Genomic DNA, 24,016 nt, shown 5'->3' on the forward strand with positions numbered 1-24,016 from the left:
AATCATAATGTAAATATCTGTGTTTTCTGATGATAAGACCCCTGTGAAAGGGTCATTTGCCCTACAAAGGGATTGGGACCCACAGGTTTGAGAACTCCTGTTACAGCATTCTAAATTTGCATACTTTTGTTTGTTGACTTGGCTTTGTGTTTTATTGTATCTACTTTCCCCACAAAGAGGTATTGGCTCTGTGCTCATCTGTAGGGGCAGAAGCACAGCTAGGCATACCTCGGCAGGACTTCTCAGGCTTGTATGAACAAAGACAGCTAAGGGGTGTCCCCGCCTTTGAGCGTGCAGTCTATCAATGGTTTCCTTCCACTAGTTGGTGATGTCCCTAGGGTGGATTCCACACTCTGCCTTGACAGTTGTAGGCCTGGCTGCAACCATCCCAGGTATGCAGCCTAGGATAGCGTCTTTTGCAATTTCATTGATCCCCATTATCAGTCTAGCATGTGATTTCTGCTATCAACTGTGTTTGACGTCCTAAGTCCAAAGGTCTGTAGTTCATCCCTTTCAGGGATAAAACTCTTGCTCTGAGAATTTTCTGTGGTCAGAAGAAGCACCTAGGTAGGGTACAATTTCAGTCAATTTTCTGCCTGTCTTTTGGAGTGGCCTAATTCTGCCACTACCACTACCTCAGCACCTGAGTCATTTGGTGTTCTGAATGGAGCCCTAACTAAAACCTTGCTGGTTTCTCTCTGTTCTATAAAGACTAAAGAATTAGCATTCTCCATGCTCTTTCTCCTTGTGGTTGGTTGTTGACTGGGTTTGTTCGTTGTTTTTTTCTTTTGCTAATATTTCCAGAGTTGTTCAATGTAACAGGTATAAATTCACATACTCAGTCTCCCACATTTAACTTGAATAATTAATTGCCTTGTGACAGCTACTCCAAATTGATGTGGCTAAAGTAAAAGTAATGATTCTGAACAACTGTGTTAGTCTGTGTTACTGATATCTGACCCCACAAAGGGATATGGCCCTGTGGGATGCGGTTTTTATTCAAAGATAACTTGCCGTTGAGGTGGGCATGGTGATACATGGCTGTGTGTTGACTGCCATCACTCCAGAAGCTAAAGCAGCAATATAAAAGCCAGCCTGATCTGCATCATCCAACAACTGATGGGAGCAGATGCGGAGACCCACAGTCAAACACTAGGCAGTGAGCAGAACAACACAGAAGAGGGAGAGGAATGGTTATAGGAGCCAGAGGGGTCAAGGACACCATGAGAACACTTCCCGTAGGTTCAACTAAGCAAGGCTCATAGGGACTCGTAGAGACTGAAGCAACAATTATGGACCCTGTATGGGTCTGAGCTATGTCCTCTGCATATACATTGTGCTTATGTAATTTGGTGTTCCTGTGGGTCTCCTCCCACTGAGTCTTTTGCCTGCACTTGTGACCCTTTCCCCCTTACTTGGGTTGCCCTATACAGCCTTGACATGAGAGCTTGTGCCTGTTTTTTTTTTTTTTTTTTTTTTTTTTTATTATGTATACATCATACAGCTTTCTGCCTGCATGTATTCCTGCAGGCCAGAAGAGGGCACCAGACCTGATTATAAGTGGTTGTGAGCCACCATGTGGTTGCTGGGAATTGAACTCAGGACCTCTGGAAGAGCACACAGCGCTCTTAACCTCTGAGCCATCTCTCCAGCCCTTGTGCCTGGTTTTATTGTAATGTGTTATGCCATATGCCATGTTTGGTTGATATCCCTGAGAGAGTCCTGTTCTCTCTCTCTCTCTCTCTCTCTCTCTCTCTCTCTCTCTCTCTCTCCACCCTCCTTTTTTTCTTTCTTTCTTTCTTCCTTCCTTTCTTTTCTCTCTCTCTTTGTTGTTTTAAGGGAAATGGAGGAGGAGAGGATCTGGGGAAAAGGGAAGGTGGTAGGGACAGGGAAGAGTGAAAGGAGGGGAAACTGCAGAAGAGATGTAATGTTTCAGAAAATAATTTTAAAAAAAAGCAAGCCTGACCTACCTCTAATTAATTCTAATTAATTAATTAAAAATCCATTGACTTAATAAAAAATGGTTCAGAGATATTTAGTCTAGACCCTGAGGGTTTATCACATACAAGTAAGCTGGCTTCACAGGGGTATACCATTACCCAAAAAAGCATGATGCTCAGTTAGATCCACTATCACTCTCTGGATCTCTCTTTCTCTCTCTCTTCTCTTTCTTTCTTTCTGTTTATGTGTGTATATGTGCATATGCTCATGTGTGTGCATGTGCTGTATATGTGGGTTTATGCAGATGTTCATTCACATGTATACATATGTACACACATGTAGGCAGAAGCTACTGGTCAATGCCAGGTATCTTAGTTCACCTTTTTTCTTAAGATAGAGAGTTTCACTGAGCCTACTGCTCACAGACTCAGCTAGACTCACTGGCTAGTAAACCCCAGGGATTCTCCTGCCTCTGTCTCCTCAGTGCTGGTGTAACAGACACATATGGCACACCTTATTTTTTATAATTTTTTTGATGTGAGTACTGGGGATCCTAATTCAGGTCTTCGTGCTTATGCAAGAATCACTCCACCAACTACATCCCAGCCCTGTTGACATTCTTAATAATGTTTAAACAAGAGTTGCACAAATTACGTATCAGGTTCTAAGAGCACATAAGTGACAGAAACCCTGGAAAGACCATCTGGTCTACCAAGAAAGACAAAGGGAAGACATATATAGGCAAAAACCAGAACATTCAAAAGAAGAGTCTGACTGGCTTAAACAAGCCATTGCTTTGTCAGTTAAGAATTAACAAAAATACCAGACAGTGATGACACATGCCCTTAATCTTAGCACTTGGGAGGCAGAGCCAGACAGATCTCTGTGTGTTTGAAGCCAGTCTTGTTTACAGAGTGAGTTCTAGGACAGCCAGGGCTGCACAGAGAAACCCTGTCTCAAATAAAGAAAGAGTGGAGTTCATCTCAAACTAATCACTGAACCCCCAAATAGTTTTTATGAATAGTTTAAAACTGTGGTCAGTGCTGGAGCCCTAGGATAAATGATAAGCCATCTGAGTCACAGACAGCAAGCAGTCAGCAGTTCACCGCCAGACTATTCCTCTGCTGATTCCTATCAGTTTCTGAGAAACGGTTGCTCTAGTTTCTTTTTCTGTGGCCTTGACATTACTGTCTTGCAATCTCTTACACCTTCCAGGCTTGGTCTCTTTCATGGGCAAGCCTGCCTGGATGGACCCAAGACTCATCCAGTTTCCTTCATTGCCATTCAATATTCACTCCTCTTTCCTTACTTGTGGGTAACCCTTGTGTGTGTGTGTGTGTGTGTGTGTGTGTGTGTGTGTGTGTGTGTGTGTGAGCATCAATTTAATGAGAGGAAAACATTATGTTCTCACCTTTCTTATAGGCGGCCCTACATTATGACCAACTCGTCTCAGGAGGAAGTTGTCAAGAATAAAATATAGTTCCTCAAATGTTGGTTCTTGACATTTTGGGCTAGAAGTGGTGGGGGCCACCCTGAACACTGCAATATGTACAGTACTATCCCAGGGCTCTGCCTATATCACATAAGTAACAGCATCCTTCTATCCCAAGACATGTCAATCAATAATGTTTCCTTGGAGATGAAGGTATGGCTTAGCCATTAGAAGGCACTGGATGCCCTTTAGAAAACCAGGTTTAATTCCTTTAGAAAACCAGGTTTAATTCCAAGCTCCTACATGATAGCTCATCACTGTCTATAACTCCAGTTCCAGGGGATTTGACACCCTCTTCAGATCTTCAGGGACAGTAGACATATATGTGGTACCCGGATACACCTGCATACAAAACATCCATACACATAAGTATTTTTTTAACATCCACAAAGCACATGATCTTAGACAGCCAACCTCCAGACTTGTGTATAAGTTTCTGTTACTTAAGGTATTGCAGATTGTGGTACTATTGTTGTAGAAGACCTAGCTAACGAATATATATCCTACAAACTCCATTAAGGCAGAGATTATAATTTTACCTAAAGAATTTGCACAAGAATTGAGAATGCTACATGTCAGTTACTATATTAGACACTCTGCTATATAACCCAATGCTTTCCCCAATTATGCTATCATGTTTAGGTGTTATTATTTCCATTTTATTGCCTAGGAAAGCAAGGTTTGAGAAGACAATGATAACCTACTCTAATGTGTCTTCAAAAAGAATCCAGAACACTATCTATGCCACAAAATATAAAAAGTCTGTGAATTGTGGTGCTTACTTTAATTGTTAACTTGACAGGATCTGGAAGAAATTGTTTAGCCTCTGGTCACACCTGAAACGAGTAGGTACATTGGGTTAATTGAGGTGGGAAGACCAATACTAAAAACGGAAAACACCATTCCCTTGCTTGAGTACTAGATTATCCAAAAAGGAGAAAACGAGCCAAGTATTTCATTTGTCATCTCTGCTTATGATTATAGGTGTGGGGTGAGCAGCTGCTTCAAGCTCCTCCTCCTGCCTTTACTCACCCAGACGATGGACTGTCCCCGGGAATTATAAGGCAAAATAAACCCTATCTCCTTCAAGTTCATTTTGGTAGTCATTTTATCAGAAAAAAGAAACTAAGACACTAATGTTCCGTAAGATAAAATCATTTCCCCTGCATGAGGATTCCCTGGTACATGCTATGCAATGAAACCAACTTAAACCAGGAAAACTAATCTGGAAAAACTAATCACCTCCTCCGTTATGAAACAATCTAATAGAAATACCTTACCTCTGAGTAACAAGCCAGCCTCCAGTTATCTCAGCTTTCTGAGGACTCATGGCTACTTGGTCACTGCTGGTGACAATCCCAACATTCAGAAAGTCAGTCTTAGTTGCTAAGTAAAAGTTGGGTGTTATTGTTCCAAGCCTCCTCTCCAATGTACTCTTCCCATCTCCAAATCCTTGACTATCAGAGCCTTGTTGGTCTGTTTAGACTATTCCAATAGAATACACTAAGTTGGGTGTCTTATAAAAATAGAGATGTATGTCTCGTGGCTCTTGAAGCTAGAAGATTAAAGATCACATGCAACTGTGCCATGCTGTCCTTTGGATCACAGAATACTCACGTGTCATTGGGTGCTTACATGGTAGAAGGAACAAGTCAACTCCCCAGTGTTCTCTTTTACAAGGGCAATAACTCTATATATGAGGAATCAGTCCTAGTGACCTAAGCAGCTCAAAAATATCTTGACCTCTGGATTTAAGGTTTCATCATACAAATAGGGGAGATAGGGACACAGATGTTCAGACTGTAACATAGCCCAAGTGAAAGTCAGGGTATTTCCTTTAAAGCACAATAAAGGTTATTTGTTGAAAGAGACAAGACTTTCTTCTAAAATCCTAGCAAGCCACATTGCCTCCGGTTTTGCTGGACACCTGCTGAGTTCTAAAGATCCTAAAAGAAGAGTGGGCTGAGCCTTTGCCCCTGAGGAGCCTCTCTTCTAGCCCAGCACTAGCAGTAATCAACCCCCATGGCTTTCACATCACCCAGTAAATAGGTCAAATAGATTCCAAATTTTATTCCTACTGATTTACCAACACCTCTGCTAGGATAAACAGTGTGATGTGTGTGGATAAACTAATTTTTATTCCCTTAAGGCTGTCTAATTACATAAGAAAAAATAGAAACAACTTTATTTGAAGATGTTAGGGTTTAAGAGATATGATTTATCCGAGAACCACCATGATAGTAAGTGACCCAGGCTAGAATAGCCGATGAATGCTAGAGGTGATATTCAGTCTCAGAATATCATCGATATTTTTTAATTGCAAAAATTCTAAATAGTTATCTTTCTTAACCACGAGACCCAAGATGTCAGTTTTCCCCATTCCTGGTTCTACTTATTTATTTGTTAGGTTCACATCTGTCATCTTTGTCATTATTAGACAAATAAAAAAGAGAATGTCTAATAGTGATGAAACTGACAGGCTCCAACCTAACCAATTAACAAGTACACTCCTTGGTTGGTGGGTTAGACTTTGGAAGAACTGGGTGGTCAGGCCAGTTCTGGGTGGTCAGAGTCCGAGCAACATGACCATTTAACAAATCAACTAGAATAGATCCTCCTAGGGCCCACGGACTGCAGCCTCCGGTGGGTTCATGCTCTAGTGCATGGGCAGAGAGCCACGCTAATTAGACTCAGTTGGTCATTTAAAAAGGAAAGAGCTGGGGGGATGACATTGAGAGGAGACATGTTGGAGGTGGTTTGGGGAAAGCTGGAGTGGGCAAACAGTGGGTAGATATGATTTAAATGATCACCATCATGTCAGCTGGTGGCAGCAGTGTGCCAACTGTGGAAGGTGGGCCTTGCAAGCCCAAAGAGGCACGCAATGATGTAACAGAGGATGGGAGAGAGAACTACGGAATAGTCTTACAGCGTGATGTCACATGTGCCATATCCATCTATTAAAACATAAAAGAATAAATGAAAATGTTACTTAAAAATTGTAAATGAAGCCAGACAGTAGTGGTGCACACCTTTAATGCCAACACTTGGGAGGCAGAAGAAGGCAGATCTCTGAGTTCCAGGACAGCCAGGGCTGCAAGAGAGAAAGCCTGTCTCAAAACAACAAAAAATAAATAAGAAACAAACTAATAAAAATATGACCTACATAAAATGAAAAGAAAATTTAAAAAGAAAAGAATTCTGTCACATGCTACAGTGTGGATGAATGTCTGGGGCATTAGGCTGAGTAAATAAGCCATTCATTAAAGACAAATGCTGCACGAGCCTCCCTCACACCAACAGAAACAGCACAGAAAGGTAGTTGCCAGAGCTGAGGAAAAGAGAAAGTCAGGATTTCTACTCAATGGGTTGTATCATTTTTGCAAAATGAAGAAGACTAGAGATCTGCTACAGATAATGTGAACATACAGAACATTGTTGAACCATATGCTTTACGGTGGTTAAGATGAGCAGGGGCTATAAATCGCCATGGTACAGTACTTGCCTGGCATGAGACAAGTTCCTAGATTCAATTCCTGATCTCATCAAAAATTAAATAAAATTACGACAGTTGTGGTACCACACACCTGTTATCCCAGCACTCTGGAGACCAAGGCAAGAAGATCACAAGTTCAAGTTTGAGCTACACAGGCTGATCTCATAAAAGAAAAAAGAAAAAGGAATTGGGTTAAGAAACATCTAGCAGGAGAGGAACTAACTCAGTGGGTAAAGTATGAGCAGGACAGATACCAAACATCACCTGCTGGCCTCCACACATATGCATATGCACGCACATATGTGCCCACACATGAATACAGAGAGAGAGAGAGAGAGAGAGAGAGAGAGAGAGAGAGAGAGAGAGAGAGAGAATAGAGAATAAGGTATAAAAAGAAGGATGGCAGGCCAGCCAGGGCTGCATAGTTAGACCACGTCTCAAAATAAAATAAAATTCAACAAAAGAGACAAGAAATTCCTTGGGCATTAATGAGACAGTCCTTTGGTTGTATCTGTACAGAAGTTTTCAGAGAAATTAAACCAAGGGTGTGGAATTATTCTAAATATAGATGGCATCATCCTGTGAGTTGGATTCGTAAGCTAAATAAAAATGGAAAGATGAGAAAAGCCAGATGAAGGCCAGCAGCATCCTCGCCCTCTCTGCCTCTCTCCCAAGTAGCTGTAGATACAAAGAGATGGCAAGTTACTTCCTATGGCTTGCCTGGCCGCCATGATAGGCCAGGTGCTTTCAAACTGTGAGCCAAGACAAACCTCCCTTGAGTTGTTTCATCAGGTGTTTGTAACGGTGTTGAGAAAAGTAACTGATGAAAGCTAGTCAACACTGTGCTTGCTACACGTTTATAACCTTTCTTCTCAAAATGAAATTTAAAAAGTATATACATATATGCTTATAATGTATATGCAGTGTCCATAATTATATGTACATGTTCCTCATAAAGAAAAAAAGCAAACTGATTATGGTGAATCTGGAAATATATGAATATATTTATGTTATCTTTTCTATTTTTCTTTAAAGGAAGAAGAGGAGGAGGAGGATCTGTGTTCACTGAGGACACATATCAAAGCCCACAGCCATTCTTTGATTAAAGCATACTTTTAAATTAAAGCAATGATCTGCACAGAGAGAAAGAGCACTTTGACTAAGGCACCAAGGCCCTTTTTCTCCTTTGTGTAGGAGTTGCCCAACCTTACTCTAAACAGAAATCTGTTTTAAGGCAAGAATCACTCCTGTGCCAGCTCCTGTTCCAGATGATGGAGATGGAGTCCTTTTCCAATCTGCAGAGCAGCTGCGTGTGCCCGTGAGCCAAGGAAGGGCTGGAGAGCTGCTCGCATTGGGTAAAGGTGCTTTACTACCAACACCCTCCTAGCAGTGAGGTCGTATGGCTGGAGATGTACAGTGTCCCCACCCACACCGGCTTTAACACCAGTCACCAAAAATAATCTGACACTTGCACCGCATCAGCTGACAGCAGCTGCCAACTGTGGAAGGTGGGCCTCACAAATCCAAAGAGGCATGCGCTGATGTAACTGAGGGTGGAAGAGGAAACTGGATAGTCTGCCAGCATGATGTCATGCATGCTAGGAGGAAGGAAAAGAGGGAAGCATAAGAGAAGATAGGAGGAAAGAGAAGAAAAAGAAGTCAGGAAAGGAAATGAACATTCTCTTGAACACATGTGTGTGCATGCACACACACATATAAAACATACATAATAAAATATACATATGTATATATTTTTATATATAGTATGATATATATGTGTTTATACACACACACACACATATATAATATATATATATATATATATATATATATATCATACTATAAAACACCAAAAGGACTGGACTGGAGTCAGCACAGGACATACCAAGACCAAGCTTTCTGTACAAAGAAGATTTGTTTGCCCCAGAGGGACAAAGAACAGGAAATAAGGGACAAAAACAGGAGACAGAGGATGAAGATAGAAGGGGAAAGGAATGAGGGACAGGAGGAAGGAATATTTGAATATTTGTCCAGAAGGGATACAGGACTGCGTCAGACAAGTGGCCCACAGGCAAACGGAAGTTTATGAAGGGAAAAGGGGAAACCCCTGAGTTAGGAGAGCTGGTTTCTTTTGATTGGACCAGTTAATTAGGGCAGCCAAAGGGGGCTTTTGATTGCTACACTTAACACTTTGATAGCTGGACCTTGGTGGTCAGCCTCAGGAGAAGGAAGTGGCCAAATTAGAGAATAGACCTTGGTGGCCAGCTTGAGGAATGTAATCTGAAAAGGAAATGGGGAAGGCGAGAACTGCCTAAGCCCTGTTGCCACGCTTGGGTCTACTAGCCCCCTTCAATCACATACATGTAAAATTACATGGATAAACATCAAATTGTAAATGGTGATATTCTTGAAGGATATTTGGGGGTTTCCTTTGTTTACTTTTCTTAGGCTAGGATTTGCTATGTCGCCCAAGCTGACCCTCAACTCCTCCTGCCTCAGCCTCTCACATGCAGGATTACGACTATGGCCAGATCTTAAGAGTATGACTAAAGGGATGGAGTAAGGTTTACTTCTTTTCAGGTTGTTTTCTTATAGACCTCACTAGTTCCATTTCCTGCCACTGTGGTGGTAGTAGTAGTAGTAGTAGTAGTAGTAGTAGTAGTAGTAGTAGTCGTAGCAGCAGCAGCAGCAGCAACTTAAGGGAGAAAGGGGTCATTTGACTTCCAATTCCAGGAAGAATAGAGTCAGTCCATATCTGAGGGAAAGTCAAGGCAGAAACTTGAAGCAGCCAGCCACATTCACAGTCAAGAGCATAGAAAATGAATGTATACCTACTTGCAAATGCTCTACCCGAATCTCCTCACTCAGCCCAGGGTTCAGCCCATGAAATGGCAGTGGTCACATCCAGGGTGTGTCTTCCCACTTTAATTAACACAATTAAGAAACTCTCCCAGTCCTGCTAAGACTGAACCCCCAGTGAACTAGACTGTTGGGGGGAGGGCGGCAATGGGGGGAGGATGGGGAGGGGAACACCGATAAGAAAGGGGAGGGGGGAGGGGGATGTTTGCCCGGAAACCGGGAAAGGGAATAACACTCGAAATGTATATAAGAAATACTCAAGTTAATAAAAAAAAAAAGAAATGTAAATAAGAAATACTCAAGTTAATAAAAAAAAAGAATGAAAAAAAAAAAGAAAAGAAAAGAAACTCTCCCAGGCATAGCCACAAGCCAACCTAAGCCATATAGTCCTTCCTTGAGACTTCCTTCCCAGGGGATTCTAGTGTGTGTAAAGCTGACAAACCAATCACCCCAATCCTACTCCTTGTCAATTTGACACACAAACACTTAACTTTAAGCCACAGCCTCTTACTCCTTGTCCCCAGAGCCCCATCTTTAACATAAAACACAGTTCAACTTTAAAAGTCCTTATGGTCTTGTAAAATTGCGACACTTTAAAAGTCCCAAAGTCTCTTAATTATAAGCTCTATGGTGGTTTGAGTATGCTTGGTCCAGGAAGCGGCACTATTAGGAGATGTGTCCTTGTTGGTGTAGGTGTGGCCTTGTTGGCAGAAGTGTATTACTGTAGAGGTGGACTTTGAGACCATCCTCTAGCCCCCTGGAAGATAGTCTGCTCCTGGCTTCCTTTGGGTAAAGATGTAGAACTCTCAGCTCCTCCAGTGCCAATGCCTGCCTCCTGCCATGATGAAAATGGACTGAACCTCAGAGTCTGTAAGCCATCCCCAATTAAATGTTGTCCTGTATAAGAGTTGCCTTGGTTATGGGATCTCTTAACAACAATGGAAACCCTAACTAGGACAGAAGTTGGTACCAGGGATTAGGGTATTGCTGTAGTAGGCCTGACCATGCTTTCATTTGGAGGAATGTGGATTTTGGGACTTTGGATTTGGAAAGCCATGGAATGCTTTTAGTGGGACTTAATGGGCAATCCTACTAGGAGTATGGAAAACATTGCTACTGAGAGTGATTTGATCTCTGGAGATTGTTCTTACAATGTTTTAGTGAAGAATGTGGCTGCTTTTTGCCCTTGTTTGAAGAGTCTACCTGAGACTAAAGTAAAGAGATCTCAATTAATTGCATTAAGAAAGGAAGTCTTAGGGTTGGGGATTTAGCTCAGCGGTAGAGTGCTTGCCTAGCGAGCGCAAGGCCCTGGGTTCGGTCCCCAGCTCCGAAAAAAAAAAAAAAGAAAGAAAGAAAGGAAGTCTTAGAAAAGCCCAACATAGACTTTGTCCTCTGGTTTACTTTCATGAAAAGCATTCTGATCAAACATATACAAAATTTATGGTTCAAAGAATACAGGGGCACCAAGAAGTAATAGAATGGAGCTGAATCCTGTGTGCAAGGAGTTAAATTAAGAGAGTGGAGTGGTAACCTCAGGGCAAGATCCACCCAGCTAAGATTATTGTTTGCGTGTTTGCAGTTGAACAAGGAATAGTTATATCATGTTCGGCATTATTTTCCAGTTATTGTTTTCATTTGGACAATTAATCTGGAATGAACTACAATCCAGAAATGAAGGGCACAGTCTTTGATCCAGATCTTGAGGAATAGTGGCCATGAAAAGCTTAGGTCCAGGCATGGTAGTACACACCTTTAATCCAAGGAAGACAGATGCAAGCTCTGAGTTGGAGGCCAGCTTGGTACAGAACAAGTTCCAATAAAGAAAAACTTAGACCCTGGTGTGGTGGTGCACACCTTCAGTGCCAGCATCGGACACAGAGTCATGCAGATCTCTGAGTTCAAGAACAATTTACAGAGCAAGTTTCAGGGCAGCCAAGCTTAGACAGAGAGGAGTTGGGAAACAGAAAGCCGGTAACAATGTAATAGAACAAGGGGGCCATGTTCCAGCTCCAGCAAGCAGCAGAACTCTGGCTCTCGCCTAAGAGTCAAGAAAAGAAGACAACTGGGACAACTGATGCTGGTTAGCTAGAGCTAAGAAATTAGTGGTGATTAAGAAGAGACCAGCATCACTGAGATGAGATCTTCTGGGAAGTGTTTTCTGAGACCACAAAGAAGCTGTGTTGCAGAGATAGCAAGGTCGAGATGAAAATCTTCTGGGAAATGTTTTCTGAGACCACAAAGAGGCTGTGTTCCAGAGATAGCAAGGTTGTACCTTGTGCTTCAGCTGGACTTGATAAAGTATAAGAGTTACCCAGGTGGAGCTGGTTTTGAGGGCATGAAGGAGTCGTGGAGAGCAGCTGAGGCTTGGCACCATGAAGAGAGCCTATAAGACGCTATTGTATGAAGACTAGTTGCAGCAGAAGATTCCATTGAATTGGTACCATGGCATGATAACCAAGAACAGCAGCAGCAGGGGAATGGCCAATTCTATTCCACCAGTGCCTAGAGTGCTACAGAGGGCAGAGCTGGAGAAGTGACGCCAGACCTTTAAAGGAGCCATGGAGATCATACATAGATCCCAGACATTGGAACAAGAAGCTGTAAAGTTGAAGTTGCCTTGGAAACCCCAAAATGTTAGAGATGTCAGGGCTTGGGATGCTTGCTGAGGAAGTCTGCTCACAGGGAGTAGAACCAGCCAAAGAGAAAGAATTGTGTTATTGTCAACAAAGCAGAAAGGATTTGGAGATCTGAAGAGCACTTTGACCTCGGACAAAGATATGCAGAGTTTGAGTTTGCCCAATTGGTTTTCTGTTTTGCTTTGGTCCAGTATTTCCTCACCACGACATTTTGGAATAGTAATGTATATACTGCATGATGTGGGAAGTATGAGATCTGCTTTTTTATTTTGATTACTTAGGGGATTATAGTTAAGAGATTATATGAATCTCAGAAGAGACTTTTAACATTGTTGAGACTATTATAGACTATGGGACGTTTGAAGTTGGACTAGATATATTTTGCATTATGCTATGGCTAGGCATGGCCCCCATAGACTCATGTGTTTGAACAAGCCTATGGTGGTGGCCAGGGAGTGGAATGAGGTGGTTTGAATATGCTTGGCCCAGGAATGTGGCCTTGTTGGAGTAGGTGTGGCCTTGTTGGAGTAGGTGTGGCCTTGTTGGAGTAGGTGTGGCCTTGTTGGAGTAGGTGTGGCCCTGTTGGAGGAACTATATCACTGGGGGATCTGCGGGGAGCTCCTAGACACCTGAAAGACACTCTACTCCTAGCTTCCTTTGGATAAAGATGCAGAACTCTCAGCTCCTCCAGTGCCATGCCTGCCTGGACACTGCTGTGCCTTCTGCCATGATGTTAATGGACTGAACCTCAGAGCCTGTAAGCCATCCCCAATTAAATGTTGTCCTTTATGAGAGTTGCCTTGATCATGGTGTCTCTTCCTAGCAATGGAAACCCCAACTAAGACAAGTTTCTATAAAATAAATAAAAACAAGTTACGTAATTCCAACAAATATTGGCACAGAATGAACATTCTTATTGTAAAATGGGAGAAACAGGGACCGAGATGATCACACCAAAGAAAACCAAGTTTATGTTTATAAGGTAATCAATCAACCACTCGCTAAAGGACTTGGGTAGCCCCATCTCTCCAGCTTTACCATCTGCGGCATAAATAACTTCTCTCTTAGGTTTTGACCTGCTCCACGTCATACCTGCGGCTCTCCTTGGTGGACATTCCATGGCCGTGGTATCTCCAGTATCCTGGTGTCTCCATTGCAACTTCACAGTTTCATGCAAAGTTCTCTCGGGTCCTCTGCACACAGTACTTAGTCTCAGATGATCTCCATGACAAACTCAGTCTTGAGTCTTTCATAGCCTCAAAATCAGTACCATGTGGACAATGCTTATGACATTGCCAAGCTCTGTTGCCAGCTTGAAATATAGTCCAACTCTACTGGACAGCGCTATACCCTCTGTGTGCTGACCTGCAGAAATACTTTCCTATTGTCTCAATGCAGCACATGAGACTCCTCTAAAACAATGTTCTCTGTCAATTACAGCCACTTCTTCAGTGCCAGCCTGAATAGTCTCTCCTCCCAAAATTTCCTATTCCAACAAATCAGTCCATTATTTTTAAATCCAACTTCACTCAGGATCTTAGGACATGAGCAGAACAAATCCAGATGCTTAGCCAAAATATTACATAAATAGTTCCTGGTAGCATCCCATGTTTCTCTCTGAAATCTCATAAGCTGCATGGCCCCCACTGCCTGCATTTCTCTCAGCATGGTTTTGTCTTCCAAGTTCCCACCAGAATGGCCCATTTTAATTTTTGCTTCCAGCATTTAAGAGTTTTCAAACTCTTAACTTAACTAACTAACTCTTAACTAACTCAAACTTCCAAACCTTTCCACATTCCAGTCACAAAACAGTCTAATGGTTTAAAAGCCACAAGGTCAGGTCTATCACAGCAAAGACCCTATTTCTCAGTACAATTCCTGTCATAGTTTCTATTTTAGTTACTTAACAGAACACCACGAGCAAGGCAACTAACTTCTAAAAGAATTAGTTTATTGGGGCTTACTGCTTCAGAGGGTGAGCTCATGACCATCGTGGTGGGAAGCATGGTAACAGACAGGCATGGCAGTACTGGAGCAGTAGCTGAGAGCTTACATCCCTATAAGGGAGGGGAAGGGAGAAGAGGAAAGGAGGGAGGAGAGAGAGAGAGAGAGAGAGAGAGAGAGAGAGAGAGAGAGAGAGAGAGAGAGAGGGAGAGAGAGAGCGCTAACTGGGAATGCATGGACTTTTGAAACCTCAAAGCCTACTCTCAGTGACATACCTCCTACTGGGGACCAAGTGCTCAAACATAAGCCTGTGGGACCGTTCCCACTCAAAATACTCCAGTTTCACGTCCTGTTGCTGTAATAAACCACTCTAACTCCCTTGGGCCAGCCTATCTGAACAGTCTCTCATTGACATTCTCTTCCCAAGTTATCCAATGCTGTGTCAATCTGACAATTACAATTTACCATCACATAGCCCGTACAAATTTTCCAGATTAGACTACTGTAACTTAGATGATCTTAAGAAAAAATAATAATCAAGCAAAGGACTATTTACAGAAAAAGGCTCTGCCCATGGGGGGTGGGGGAGGATAGCTGCTGGTATCGGTTTGAAGAAATTTAGACAAAGATCAACATAGTTCAGAGGTCAGTAAACTGCAGCTAATAGGTCCAGAACAGGTCAGCCCCATTTTTATAAAGATATATATGAACACAAAAAGTGTTCCTTTTCTGGGTAATAAGCAGCAGAGCTCTGTGGTGTGACAAAGCCAGCAATCATATTGTCTGTGCCTTTATAGGAGAAATTTGACCATCTTGCTTTAGGTTCCTGTTTATTCCTCATAGGAGCTGAACAGTGTATTTTAGTATGCTGATCCAAAAATTCTGAATTTGAAAGGTTGGAGAGATGTCAATTATAGTTTTGTTTTATGATGCCTCAAAGTTTAAGTCAGCAAGTGTCACATCATTAAGGCCTTTGTTATTCACCTGATATCAGAATTTCTTTCAATGGTTTGTCACCCTTAGATACTCTTACATAGTTATAGCTACTCTGCTCCTTTATCACAAGAGCACACGAATCTCATCAGCTTTGTTTATCACTGTTTTTGACCTTCCCTTAAATATAGTAGATGTTCTATAACAATGGATGGATGGATGGATGGATGGATGGATGGATGGATGGAGTGATGGATGGGTGGATCCATAGATTCATAAATGGAGGGAATACTGTGGGATTGATATAACCAAAATACATTGTATGCCTTTATGAAATTACTGAAGAGTAAATTAAAAATATTGTATAAAAAGAGAGTTCCCATTCCCAAAGAAACCCAATGTTGGCAAGATCAGGGAATGCTACAAGGAGTGGGGCATTCCTTGTCACCACTCATCATGAGTTATCAGCAGATTTCAAGTGATTTAGTAATTTCTTGATTCTTCTCCCAAACGCTAGACCTTATGGTCCTCCTAAAGGCAAACCTTTTCTATGGCCAGGCAGAGGGAGAGATGGGAAGATGAGAGACTTCAAAAAGATTAGATCATTTTTGCTTACGAATACCAAAATAAAAAGAGAGATCAAAAGAATGTGAACCTTCCCCTTCGGGGAAAAAATCATGTATGTCTCATGAAATTTTCTATTAAGCTTTGTCATAAATCAAAACTACCTCCATAGAATACACAGACCTTTTTCGTCTCCCCAAGAACAGTCAGTAAAGTTGTCATTATTCATTAATCCTTTCTTACAATAGATTTGTTTTGGGGGATGTGATACAAGTTTCTGCTTCAAGGTGGGTGTAGGGTCAAGAACAGAGATTACCCACAGTGCCCGGCTCCACTGAGTTACAAGAATAGCCTATTGTCCTCCGCAGCCCAGAGTCCTTATCTCTGCCTAAACAGAACAGAAAAATGTGCAACCTTGAAATACAGAGGCCCATTCACTTTTGTAGGTGAAACCAAAAAGCCTTGTACTGTTTTAGAAATAAATGAAGTCCCAGTTGGCTAGCAGATACCAAAGGAAGACAACAGCCCATTGAAAGGTAAATCCATCCTTTGTACAAATAACCAAACTCGAATACCAAAACTAGTTCGGAACTCACACTCCCATTTAAGATGACTCTAAGCTTGGCACGGTATGTCTCATTCCTTCAGCTGAAAGGTCTGTTTGTCTTTGAAACAGCCTATATCTATGATCCTAGAGCCCTGTGTCTTACATTGTTTGCCCTACAGTCCGCTCTCCAGACAGATCCACTCTACCTGATTAGCGTGGCCTTCAATAAGAAAACACAAAGGACTCTCAGATTCATCACTTAGAATCCCAAAAGAATCCTCTCTGGAGATTCTTGCTTTAATCACCTCCAGACCCCTGCTTTTCCCCCACAGCACCCCTTTGCTGCAGCAGCTTCCTCTGTGAGTAACATTGTGTTTATGCCATTGCTGGTTTGATCCTCTGGGAAAGTAAAATCTACAGGCATGCCTTTCCCCTTTAGAGACGGCCCCAAAAATAAATACAGAGATTTACTTTCCCCCTCTCAGCCTGCATTCCACAGCCTTTGCTTCTGTTTACTCTCAGGAGACTGTTTCCGGGATTTGTCTGGAACAGCCAGTCTTTGCCAGCATTTGCTCCATGGTTTCAGTAGCCACCTGTGTCCCTCACCTCAGATAGGTGGGTCATACTGGACTCGTAGGTTATTGAGAGAGTGGAGTGGAAACTTGGCAGAGTACACGCCTGACCGTTGAAAAGAATTTAGACACACAAAACAAGGATGAAAGGGAAAAATCTTATCCTATTCCACTGAGCCAGGATAACCTTTGTTCACGTCTTGGCATATGCCTTATATGCCTTTCACACATATGGAGAGAGAAGAAAGGAGAGTGGTTCCGAGGCCAGTCAGGGCGACAATAAAGATAAACACTCACACACAGTACACTGTTGGACTGTATAATGTGGCAGTAAATAGGGTCACTAAGGAAGAAGAATGTGATGTCATAACATAGGTGGGGTGGCCAGTCCTTCAGAACCAGTTCATGGATCAGTCCATGGTGTATCCTCTGTCCTCTCTTAAGTGTTCTATACAGATCTCTCTATGCCAGGGCTACCCCCCAGACCTAAAGATTGGCATTTCTTCACACAAACAAGTCCCCTCCTGGCAAGCCTTTGTTTTGACACAATAATTTCTCGAGAGGTAGAAAACTAAAGAGGGGTCGGTCTCCTACCTTTTCTTCTTTGAGTTGTCGCTTCCTCTTTGTTTTATTTTGTTTTATGTCTGTTTGTGAATGTTTCCCTTTCATGTGTGCATGCTCCCTGTGAATGTGTCTGACGCCTGCAGAGACCAGTAGAGGGGAATGGCTCCCCCGGAACTGTCTATACAGACAGTTGTGAACTATCATGTGGGGTGGGCGTTGGGAACCAAATGTGTGACCTCTTGCAAGGGCAGCAAGTGCTCTTAGTTGCTGAGCTCTCTCTCCAGCTCCAAGTTGCTTGTTCTATTGACCCTTCCAACTCTTCACATCTTGCCCTAAGGAACCCAAGAAAACCTAGGTGTAAAAGTAACTTTTATTCTCCTGTTATAACTGTTGTCTGAGAGGCTTACTGCCTTCATCTGCTAACCTAGGCCTAATCCCGGAATCTAGCATCCGTACAATCCAGTCTAGGCCTAGAATGTTTTCAGCCTCTGAGACTTGCTGCTGAATAAGCTCACCCTTTCTGGTTCTTTCTCAGCTCTGGCTGTCTGGCTCAAAGTCCTCTCCCAGCTAATTTATTCAATCTGGCTTTTCTCTTGACCTCTGAATTGCTGTGTTTGGCCTTAAACTAACTAGCAATCTTTTCAAATCAGCTGGTTCCTTCTCATTCTCTTGCTTGTTCTGTCTTTACCTGTGGCTAGCTTGTTCTGTCTTCAACCAGTCTCTGTAAAACTACCCCTGATAAAACTGCCTCCTTCTTCCTCTCTGTGCTGTTCTACTCTCCCTCTCACCTCTACTGTGCTGCTCTCCATGAACTCTACTGTATTCCTGGACTGTAATCTTTTCTTCCTCTACTGTCTCTCCCTTAAGTGGCTTCCCTTCTTCTGAGATTCAGACAGGCCCTATTCCGTCAGATCTTCCTTTGATTCATCACTTTTTGCCCTTCAGTTTGGTCCTTCTACTTTCAGACATGGGTGTTTCCTTCTACAAACTAACGTTATCTTCATTGTTTGGGATCAAAGGTGGGTACTAAGGGCTGAGTCACACCATAACTAGAAACAGGTTCAAGTACCCTATACCCAGGGATTGGAGGAAGAAGAGAGTGAGAGGTTGACATTCTGAGCACTAAGGCCAGAAGTGAGTGGAAACAGGGAAGTGGAATCCAGTCAGAGCACACAAACACCTGGGCAGCCACGATTGATGACATTAAAAACAGTACAGACGGGGTTGGGGATTTAGCTCAGTGGTAGAGTGCTTGCCTAGCAAGCACAAGGCCCTGGGTTCGGTCCCCAGCTCCGAAAAGAAAGAAAAAAAAAACAAAAAGCAAAAAAACAGTTCAGACAATTCCTAGGCTAAGTCTCAGGGAACATGGTAAATGAGGGGAAAAAACAGCTCCAAGTAACTTAGGAACCCAGATGCCTCATCCCAGGCTTCCCACAAAAGTCACAGCTGGGATAAGGCACGATACTACATATTAGATGGATTAATTGGTACAAAATAGGCTCCTTGTATGTCACAAGGAAGATGACTGAGGAGAAAGGATTGTAGGTCAAATTGCAAAGCTAAAAGCAAAAATGCTTATCAAGTTGATAACAGGAAAAAAAGAATAAGGGGAAGAGATAAATCTAGACAACAATGTAGGTGGGAAAACCAGTTTTAACTCTGTACTGTATTTCCTCTGTCTCTCTGTCTTTCTCTCTCTCTGTCTCTGTCTCTCTCTGTCTGTCTCTGTCTGTCTGTCTGTCTGTCTCTCTCTCTCTCTCTCTCTGTGTGTGTGTGTCTCTATTTTCTCTGTGTCTCTCTCTCTGTCTCTCTCTCTGTCTCTCTCTCTGTCTCTCTTTCTCTCTGTCTCTCTCTGTCTCTCTGTCTCTGTCTCTCTCTCTGTCTCTCTCTCTCTCTCTCTCTCTCTCTCTCTCTCTCTCTCTCTCTCTGTCTCTCTCTCTTTCTTTCAGCTTAAGTCGAAGGTACCTGGAGCCAACAGATACTTCATCAGAAAGTCACAGAAGAATGAACGAATGTGCCTGGCCAGAAATACTTGCTTACTAGAGCATTGTGAGCAGTTACATATCCTATAAGAACAACTTAGATGATGACCCGTGGACCTAAGAACGTCTGTGCAAGTTGCCATGGGTGCTGAGTACTTGTGTAGACATAGCACATCATGTACCTCATAAGTACACAGTACTTCTGTGTCGTTTCCTGCCTTCCTATAAACATTTATCACACATTAATACTTTCTCCTAAGCTCTTTGACTACATACTTAGTTTCTCTTATTTTCCAGGAGGTTTTGTTGGCAGGTTGGTTTGGAGGTTGGCTGGTTAAGACAGGGACTCATGTAGTGGAGAATTACCTTGAACTCTTGATTCTTCCACCTTTGCAAAGCATGTGCCACCATGCCTGACTAGGAGAGTTGTTCTCTCATGATGCAAATAACCATAAGTCTCTCTGACAGGAAGACTTTCATTTTGATTCCTGTTTGTTTGTTTGTTTGTTTGTTTTTGTTTTTTAAGACAGGGTTTCTCTGTGTATCCCTGGCTGTCCTGGACCTCACTCTGTAGACCAGGAATGGCCTAGAACTCATAGATCCTCCTGCCGCTGCCTCCCAAGTGCTGGAATTGAAGGAGTGTGAAGGAGGGGAGAGGGAAGAGGGGAGAGGGGAGAGGGAAGAGGGAAGAGGGGAGAGGGGAGAGGAGAGGGGGAGAGGAGAGAGAGAGAGAGAGAGAGAGAGAGAGAGAGAGAGAGCACAACGGGGGGGGGGGGGGGAACTGCAGATGCCAAGACATAGAGTCAGGAGCAACCACTTTGAGAAAAGAAGCTGCCACAGAAAGACGCATCCAAAGTCAGTCATAATGACAACTCTTGGTTGTATCATCAGTGTATCCCAGGAGGTGATGTCAGCAAGGCAAGCAGCATGCCTGGGGTTCTCTGAAGCTGAACAAAATGTGCAGGGCTAAAGACAGATAAAACAAATGGGGAAGAGCTCAAGCAGAGAGCACAGAAGACGGGAGTCAAGTATGGGCTCATTTGGGACCCCGAACTGCTTCAGGTTGTGGATCTACTGTCAGGAAGCAAAAGCACGGGGCTAAGAATGGAGACACTGTAAGTAGGGTAGTGAGAGGAAGCAAGACTTGACTGCCCTAAGTTGTGGCTCAAGTTTAAAAGGAGATCTAGGCAGCTTGGGTTGAATAGCATGGCTGAACTGAAACCCTCTCAGACGAAACTTCTTGACTGATAGCTTCAGAGTCTAACTGCTCCATCCCTGATAAAGGTCAAAATGTACAAGGCAAACACGTCCTCAGTGCTCCAGGGCAACTCAGGTGTCTCCTGGCCTTATTTATATACAGATCTGGGTAATTTTTCTCAACAATAAAAACATTCCAGGTTCTGAGAAACCTCTAGCCACACTCCCTCGACACTCTACCCAGATGTAAGAACTTAGCACTCAGGACTTTTTTCAATATAACAAGACAATTTCCTTAACAAAGACTTTTCCTTTAGATAATAAATTCCCCAAAGGACACGGTGACACAGAAGACCAGCCAACAACAACAATAACAACAAACCAGGAAGCAAACCCCTCTTTAGGTCAAGAAACCAAAAAACTCTACAGAGAAGTGCACTTTTTATGAGACGCACAGGTTAAAAGGACTGACTAGCCTTTGTCCTCAAGGCCCAGAATTCTCTGCCTCAACTTCAACCCAGTATTAACTCCATGGCAAATTCTGTATCCTTGCTTCCCATCCCCTCCTGAGGTTCTGTGCTACATTAATCTCGGATTACAGATCCCAGGTTGACTGTGACCTTCGGAAGGGATTAAAGCTGAGCTAACAGTTTGCCGTTTGAGGGGGGATTTCCAAATGAAAACGCATCAATTAAGTGCCTTGGCCTTGTTTCCAAGGTCAATCAGGAAAATGCCAACGTACAAACTGGCCCACTCTGCCAAACAAGGACAATAGTTTTTAAATGGTGCTTACCCTGGGTGTGATCTTCTGGGGGGCCAGCTAAGGTGAAAACAAGGGGCTCTTTTTTCTTTACTTTCTGGTCAAGTAAGACCAGAACATTAACCAGATCCTCACTCGCACTTCTACCTAAATAACCGCTGATCTTTCTCATATTTTTATCATCTTGTTACCCAAAGCAGGAGGTCCATTACGACATCTCCATGTACACGTATAATGTGCTTTGAGCATCTTCTTCCTCTCTGCTGTCATTTTCTACCCTCTCCCTCTCCGTTTCTCACTCCCACGGCCCTATGATGCCCTTCCTTTGCTTCCTCCACTCAGATCCCACACATGACAGGAAGCACGTGATCCAGGTCTTTACGAGTCTGGCTTCTCTTTCTTAGGATGACACGAGGTGGACACTTCCATTTAGTAGGTCTGTACGGTTTCCCGAAAGCGAGGACATTTCATTCTTCTTTGTGGCAAGGTCATCCAAGAAGGCCCACCATTAGTTTCCTCCTTCACTGAGCATCACTTCTTCTAGAAGTCGGCTTCCTTTGACCCTGAATCCAGATTGCTCTTGTGGCTAGAGATAGCAAGTTAATTTATAGAATATCCTGTTTAGTTTCTTTTTTCTAAAGTAATGTTTTAATATAAATTCAACCCAAATAATTCCATGAGCTGACTTACACCAAAACTTCCTTGTTGTCAATATGAAATGTAAATGTAAAACTCTTCATCACACGCTATATCTGGTTACTTCTCCTGGAACCTGAAGAAACGACACATCAGTTGCAAGACGCTCGTAGGGCAGGGGATACAGCTCAGAGGTAGAGTGCTTGCCTAGCATGCACGAAGCCTTATTTTAAGAGTTCACAGTGTTGTTTGGTCAACTTCCATCTCTCTCTTGGAATGCTACCCTGAGACCACCATGCTATGAAGAAGCCCAACAGGCCATGGGAAAGAATCACACAGAGAATCACTAAGTAGCAGGACATCTCCATCGTGCAGCTACGTGAATGACTTGCAGGCTACACCATGTAGAACAGAACAACCTAAGCTCTGCATAAGCTCCCAGCCCACAGAAGTGGGAGAAACAACAGTTGCTGTAGTCCTTAAATGAAAGGGAGGGAGCTGTCTTATGTAGCAAGAGACAACGGAAATGACCTACAAGAGGCCATCTTGAATTTAAACTCAATACTTATGAGATCCTCCATGGTGTCCCCACGGAGCATGGCTACTCTGATCAGATCACCCTGTCCAGTTTCACTGGTCTTTTTTCTCCTTAAAGAGGCACTATAACTTTGTAGTTCAGAGCACGGGATTTGGAGCTAGCCAGACCTAGATCAGTACTCGGTGTGTCATATACAGCTGTGCAACCTTGGTCTCCTTATCTGAAAATAAATGTCAATATTTCTTATCTTCTAGGGGAGGTTAGGAGGATTAGAGGTTTAATGTCAACAAGCACTTTACAGCACACTCTCCACGTGACTTTACTTAATGCTCAGCATGCTCTAAACAATTTTCCAACTTGTGTAATTCTATAATTTTATCCCACTTGCTATGTCTATGAAGTAGAGAAAGTTTTCTGCGAAGCCATGAGAGCAGGGATATATAAACTCTCAGAGAACTGCTGTTTTTCATGGGGAAAGCTTTGCGAGCCTGGAGAAGCACTGAGGTGTCTTGACTTCAGTCCCAGGTTCTTCCTTGCTTTCTACTCTGAAGCCTAGTGATCACTGAGAGATCACAAGTGCCGAATGTAGGCTGAGCCTACTGTATAAACACCATCCCCACGGGCACTCTATTGTGCTCCCAAAATTTCTCTTTCAAAAGTGCTGGGAGAGGAAAAGATGTAGTTATGTAAAAAAAAAAAATTACATGAAAGAGAAATTATGTGGGTTACGGAATCAGACCATTCTGGAATCCAAATCTGGTTTTAGATTAACACATAAATGTGCCATAAAGTAAACAGGAAAGCGATTTAAAAATTTTAAACGCTTCTATGATTAAAATGTATATGGTGGAGTTGGAGAAATGGCTCAACAGTTAAGCCATTACTGGCTATTCTTCCAGAGGACTGGGATCCAATTCCCAGCATCCACACGGTAGCTCACAACTCCTCATAAACTCCATTTACAGGAAATCTGACACCGTCTTCTGGCATCAGGCGTGCATGAGCTGCACAGACAAACATGCAATGGAAAACACCCAAACACACAAACTTTTTAAATTAAAAAACAAACACTCTGTAAGATCTAACATGGTTCATACCAGATGCTCATTTTCTCTCAGTCTCCTCACTTCCCAAATGTTAGCCATTCAGGAAAAAAAAAAAAAAAAAAAAAAAAAAAAACGGTACTCACTGTTAAAGGGGACGATCAGCAGAGTGAATTCGCTATGCCAGCTATGCCTCAGGCAAAGGGCTAATATCTAGAATGTATAAACCACAAAAGGTTTTAAATTTTTTCAATCAAAAAAAAATGGGCCAATGAGTGAACAAGTAGCTCTCAAAAGAAGGAATAACTTGAAACA

The 24,016-nt window shown here is 42.7% G+C and overlaps 1 long non-coding RNA gene across 1 annotated transcript; it reads right to left on the reverse strand.

The window, feature by feature from the left end:
- Positions 1–1,802: 1,802 nt before the first annotated feature.
- LOC134486404 (uncharacterized) lies at positions 1,803–22,823 on the reverse strand. Its single transcript, XR_015684469.1, has 4 exons — positions 22,175–22,823; positions 21,908–22,070; positions 4,216–4,269; positions 1,803–3,775 (listed from the first exon to the last, which is right to left on the reverse strand). It is a non-coding gene; the product is annotated as an uncharacterized LOC134486404 (long non-coding RNA).
- Between the last annotated feature and the right edge of the window lie 1,193 nt (positions 22,824–24,016).

Source organism: Rattus norvegicus, chromosome 3 (assembly GCF_021556685.1).
Source record: "Rattus norvegicus strain SHRSP/BbbUtx chromosome 3, alternate assembly SHRSP_T2T, whole genome shotgun sequence".
In the NCBI taxonomy this organism is placed as follows: domain Eukaryota; kingdom Metazoa; phylum Chordata; class Mammalia; order Rodentia; family Muridae; genus Rattus; species Rattus norvegicus.